The 6452-nt window shown below is 36.3% G+C and overlaps 1 long non-coding RNA gene across 1 annotated transcript; it reads left to right on the forward strand.

Moving 5' to 3' along the window:
* Positions 1-2225: 2225 nt before the first annotated feature.
* On the forward strand, positions 2226-6202 carry LOC145949231 (uncharacterized). The gene is made up of 4 exons (XR_014428265.1): positions 2226-2778; positions 2981-3055; positions 3531-3689; positions 5120-6202. It is a non-coding gene; the product is annotated as an uncharacterized LOC145949231 (long non-coding RNA).
* The last annotated feature ends 250 nt before the right edge of the window (positions 6203-6452 follow it).

The raw sequence follows: 6452 nt of genomic DNA on the forward strand, positions 1-6452 counted from the left end.
CGCGGTTGTTGGCTTACACTTAATAACAAATGGCGTGCGATCCATCTTGAACATACGCATCGATTATTTCTTTTTTATTAATGTTTATTAATGATTTATTGGGAGGGATGTATGAAATGCATGACTCCTAGATCCCTCCATGATCTATATGCATGATATGAGATGATGATGTTGAATATGCATGCATTGTGTTTATTGAACTAGGCATTATCATGTTTTTAGGATGTCCCTAAGATGATGCATGATATTGCTTGGTTTGGATAAATAACCCCTTTTTTCTTTTTTTTGGGTATTTTGTTTTTTGTATTTTTTTGGGTGAAAAGGGAAACTACCTATATGAATGTGATGAAGGTAGATGTTAACACCATGTAATGGAAGATTCTTATTCCTATTTATTCTTATTTTAAAAAGGAATGTTGTATGTTTAAAGAAATGCAATGTATGCTCATACAATGTCACATAATCAATGCACAAACAATTCACTCATCCACGAACAGTCACGAGCGAATCACGAGGTAGGGGTATCCTGCAGAAAAGTGCATATTCAAGGTGGATCTAACTGTTCTCACCGGTCTGAGGCCCCCAAGGTGCCCCCATTATAGGGACCCAATTCCTCTTATCGTAAGCCGATGGAAAGCTCCAACGCACTGTCGGACTCGAGTTCATGGTTATCACCTTGAGTGATGTTTTCCGACAACGGTCTACGGGCACCTATAGACCCATTCGACAACCGGCCGTACTAACATCCACTCCCTATGGCTTACCACTCATGCCCCCGGGTATAGAGGGAACTGTTGTGTGCAAAGGTTCGTGTACAGTTTGTATTTCAAACAATTGCGGAAAATTAAACATACAACAGTTATTAAAGCCATATAAATAAAGCATGTTATCATACAATCAAGGGGTAATGAAGTAATTTTAACTATTATTTGTTAAAAATAATCTGTCACTAAATGGGACTGACTCTCGAGGCTTCCCTAGTGGAGTCGCCATCTGTCGCCACCGGCCCGAAACGGGCTTTCGGCACTCGCGAGGGATGGTTGGACTCTTTTGTTTGTTAAAAAATATGGATTGCTAGAATGACTTATTCTCAAACTGAGACCTCGTCAAACGAGCAATTTTATTAAAAGGCTCACCAATCCATGTTAATCCCAAGCGGGACCCTCCATGGATTAGCGATTTTCATAAAAAGGAAGGGTTCATGGAGTCGCCACCAATGTTTTACTCAAAACATTGGAAAAAGAAGTTTAAGGCAATCGATTCAAAAATCGACTTCGGCCATTACAACCAGAGTCGGGTAAGGGAGTCGGTTACGTGTGGGGAAGGTGTTAGCACCCCACAACGCCCCTTTCGGGTTCCCTATGACAGATTATTTCTAAAAATAATAGTGCAAAATTACTAAATTACCCCTATTTATTCTAAGCAATTATAAATTAACTATCTACATGATGACAGTTTAATATGCACACAGAAAGCAGTAAAAGAAGGGATTTTTAGAAAAGAAACCTCTTGAAGCGTGCTTTTTATATATCAAGTAAAACTGGGAAGCTTTTTGGCGTTCCCTCGCTCTACAAGCCCGCTCACTCCTTCCTAAAAATAATTTTTGACTATGGAAATCCGGAGGATTTCCCTTCGACTAAGTTCGAATCTCCAAGCTAAATGCTCGGAATTCCAGAACTTCGTCGGATCGACTCCCAGAGAGATTTCTAGGGCAGAACACTACTCAAAAACCCCAGAATACTCAAGGAGGGAGTCAAAACTCAGTGGAAAAGTGTCAAATGACGTCCCATTGACGTCATATTTATAGGGAAAAGGCTCAATACGGTCTCTGGGAGTCAATACGGTCCACATTGAAATTTTGAACTACAATACGGCCGTATTGAATTCAATACGGCCGTATTGAAGTTCAAAAAACCTCAATACGGCCGTATTGAAGTTCAGTGCAGCCGTATTGAAGTTCAGTGCAGCCGTATTGAATTCAATGCAGCCGTATTGAAGTTCAGTGCAGCCGTATTGAATTCAATGCAGCCGTATTGAAGTTCAGAAACTTCAATACGGCCGTATTGAGTTCAGTGCGGCCGTATTGTAGTTCAAAATGTGCAGTACGGCCGTACTGAACTCCAAGGAGGCCGTATTGAGCTCCAAACCTCCTACTTTCTTATTTTTGGCTACTCTAAGACCTCTAAACCTACAGATTGTCATTCTAGGGTCTTCCAGGGTCTTCCAGGAGTCCTTCCGGCTGACTTTCCTTTGGTCTTTGAGAGTCTTCGAGTCTTATTTCCGACCCGGACAATTTTAGGGGTCTACAGTCAGAAAATCCCTCTTATGGAACCTGTGGTGCATGCTCGCTTCCGCGGCCAAGATCGAGGCCATGATGGGGTTTTTTGGCAACAAAGAAAATCTCACTCAATGCTTCCTTCAAAACACGCGCAATCCCCTCACCTACAATATCTAGGGTTTCCAATTGAATCGTTCGACTCAACAAAGATTCAATCCATGGTAGGGATTCTTGTGTGATTGACGCTCGGCAGTGGTGTGGGTGGTGGTGGAGATGAACGCGGCGTCGATGGAGACGACGGAGGTGCTAAGGAAGATGGGCGTGATGTATAGGCATTTGGTTTGCAAGAAGAATTCGACAGATGTGAAGGACAGAGGGGTTCATCAGAGGAACACGGCGTTGGAGCACATTGAGCGCCATAGGCTTGATGGGATTGTTTACTTTGCGAACGATGATAATGTGTATTCTCTCGAGTTATTTGATGCCTTGAGAGACATTAGGTACTTACTACTTACTTGCTTTCTCTTGCTTGATTGCATTGTTGTTTGTTCGTTTCGTGTTTTTCCTTCATGTTTGGAATTTGAGTTATTGTGATGATGGGTTTGCATCTGATTCGTGTTATCACGCATGTTTTTGGAATTTTGCCTCTTGTTTGTTTGTTTGTTGCCTCAAGTTACTTACACGGCTCAAAATATTTCATAGAAGTTACTGATCGTGGTCTGGTTCCAAGACACGTCAAGAAGGTTGCTATCCTTGGTGGAGGACTAATGGGCTCTGGTATAGCAACAACTTTAATCCTTAGCAACTATCCTGTCATCTTGAAAGAAGTAAATCAGAAGTTCTTGGATGCTGTTTAACACAACAATTCTAAAAGAAATATCTTTTGCTGCCAATAGAAGTGATTAGCAATTTAATATGCATACTGCAAAGAAATATCACACTATTAATATTTCTATTATTTTCATTTTCACATTTCTAAAAATTCTCTAAAATTCTATACAATTTTTAACTTGGATATTAACAATTAGAAATTTGATTTAATCTGAGATGTTGCTTGAAAGTTGAAAATAATAATCTTTAGTTTTTTAATGGTATATGTCTTATGTTTACCTTTGTTTCCATCTAGAATTAGCATTTACGTTGATGATTCAGATAGAGTCACATTTTTAATTTTTTGTAATTCAAAATTGGTTAATAAAATTTACTCCCTTTGCTAAGTTTCTCTAATTTAACTTTCATTTTATTGTTGTAGTACTTATTGAGTTAGAGAAGAAAAAGATTAGCACGTGCATAATAATTGCGGCTGTAATAGCAGCAGTTGCTTGTGTTTTAGCAATATCTGCAATAATCATTCTCCTGATGTCTAGAAGACATAAGAAATACCAGCCCAAGTTTTCCAGGAAACAGATGTGTAAGTATTATAAGGCTTTCAACAAATTATATCATTTTCATATTATCTTTGAAGAAAGAGACTTAAATTCTTATTTCTTTTTGTAGCCTCTAATATGTCTATCAAAATAGATGGCATGAAAATATTTACTTACAAAGAATTGGCTCTTGCTACTAAAAAATTTGATAAGAATGAACCTAACTATTAAGTCGGATTGAATCTCTTAGTTCTTGAGCCAATATGCCTATTGTTTGTCTTCTTTAGTCTGTTTAAGGCTTTAAGCCTTTTCTTATGTTTGTTCTTTCATTTGATCTGGTTTTGTGTGTTTGTTCTGTTAAGCTCACATGTAAGATGGACTTATCACTAATAAGGGGCAAATGAATTGAAGGCTGTAACAAATTTCTATATTGAATCTATCACTAGATATTTAAGTTATGTCAATGTGTCCTATAGTTCTTTTCTTGGAATTTTTCATTTTTTTTATATATTTACATAAGCTTATTTTTTCTTATCACAAATATAATTTGAGTCTAGACATAAGTTTTTCCACATTAACTTGACATTTGACATTGATAACAACATTATTCTCATATACTCTTTTCTGTTGGTTCAGATGCTAGTTTATGAATTCAAGGAACTGAATTTCTGGAATGAAATTGTTGGGATTTTTTGCATTAAAATTAGCACTTCTTTATATTTCAAATATATTGATACCTACTTTTTATTTGGTTTGTGCATAACTTTTTTCCTTCTTCATGTTTTCTTCTCTCCAGTTTTATGCTTCATTCATAAAAATATTTTATATATTCATGTAACATAGAACACATTCTTAAATGTTTAGGATTGTATAATAAGTTTAATTTAGCTTTTCAAATCTAAATTTTGACAATCTTCATTTGCCACTGAATAGGAACGACAGCAAATAACTTAATAACATATTATACCTACTATTATATAATGATTGAACCCTTAAATCAGTTTATGCAATTTAGGAAATAACCAACCGCTATTCATTTGGTACTTTTTCTTTGGAGTACAATATTCCCGTATTCACTCTGGCCATACCTCTTCATCTTGACGAAGTACTGTTTATCATGACTTAGAAAAGATAATTGTTTCATAAAAAACAAGTGTAGAATTACATGCAAAGACTATTTATTGATTGACATGTTCCTTCTATATATGATGAATCTATATTTTTGTTTAACACAGTAATAAATGCTTCGTGTATATGATTTTTTTGCATCAATCAAGACCTTTTGACAAATAACAAAATAGCCCAAGAAAATAAGGGGTTCATGGCATGTAAATATGATTTTTTCATGTTTCTTGAACTTAACAAGCTGTGTCTTTATTGTGGTACTCAATTATATCACTTTCCAATAGATAATTTTGATCTACTCTTGCCATTAGTATTGCCCGCTAATGGATTTTATATTATTCTATTGCAGAGTGCCTCGGTGGAGCAGGCAAAGGCGCGGTTGTAAGAAATAAATAGCTCGTTACGTGTTTACTTTATTTAATTTTCCGTGCCCCGATATATCTTCTATCAAGTGGTAGGAATTACACAAATTGTTTTTGTGTAATTTGTAAACAAATTTCTAAAGCTATAATTATATATGTTCATTACAGGTAATCAGGAATAATCAAAAAATAAGCATAATTTTTTTTTTATTTTTAAAAATGTAATCTACATCGGTTCTCTGGAGAACCGATGTAAAAATGTATACATTTTCTACATCGCTCTATTCTACATCGGTTTTAGAACCGATGTAGATGACTTTAGAGAACCGATGTAAAATATGCATCTTGTAGTAGTGTGTGCATGTTAATCGAATAATGAGATCACTAGTAATCAAGTGCAAACTCGATACATCAAATTAGAAACACTTAAGAAACCAGTAATTACGCAAGAAGACTGGGGGGCATAACACCCCCAAATTGATGATTCAAAAACTGAGAGTTCCCCATGCGGAAATGACAACTGTTGGGATAAGAGGAATAATCAAGAATGGATGAATCCTTACTTCTAGGGAATTACAAGACAAAATCCAATTAAAGAATAAATGCATTGCATGACAAAGACCCGCTACGATGAAAACCCGTAAAGGATGTCCTAGGCAAAAATTAGGGTGAAGAAAAAAGAATCAAAATCTCGATAGGATACGTCCTATGCAAAAGTTAAGGACATATAAAAATAAGAAATGTCTATCTAAGTTGGAATCGAAAGGTGGCTCGAGTATTCCCTTCGAAAGCAAGAATTCATAAAGGTTTCACTCCAAATTCAAAACATCGACGTTCAAGCAAGTTGAACGGTTTTTTTGAAATTATCAATTCATCCATGACTCTCTAGGGGGAAACCTTGGTTAATCTCTCTGTGTACGAATCACGAACTCGGGGAATGCCCGGGCCTCCGAGCTTTGCAAAAAGGGCACATGTAAATTGGAAGTACTATTTTAAATGCCATAACATTCTTTCATTTCTCTTCTCCCTTTAAATATTCACTCTAGGCCTCATCCATTAACCCTTACTAAACAATATGTATTTACGACAAAGATGTTACTCAATAATAGCATGGAAAGGATAACAAAGGAACAATCAGGAATCTAAACATGACTGGGTTTAATAAAAATAGGGCGTCCTATACAAACGTTGCAAAAATGAAAGCCTGGTAGAAACCCACTAAGGGGGGCTACGCAAAATTAGGGCAAGATCCTCTTTCTTCTTTTCTCTTGACCCTTATGGCATTAAAATGGTACCGAAAAGATACATGGAAAATGCACA

The sequence above is a fragment of the Cajanus cajan genome, chromosome 1, assembly GCF_000230855.2.
Source record: "Cajanus cajan strain Asha chromosome 1, NIPB_CcT2T_4, whole genome shotgun sequence".
Taxonomy (NCBI): Eukaryota; Viridiplantae; Streptophyta; class Magnoliopsida; order Fabales; family Fabaceae; genus Cajanus; species Cajanus cajan.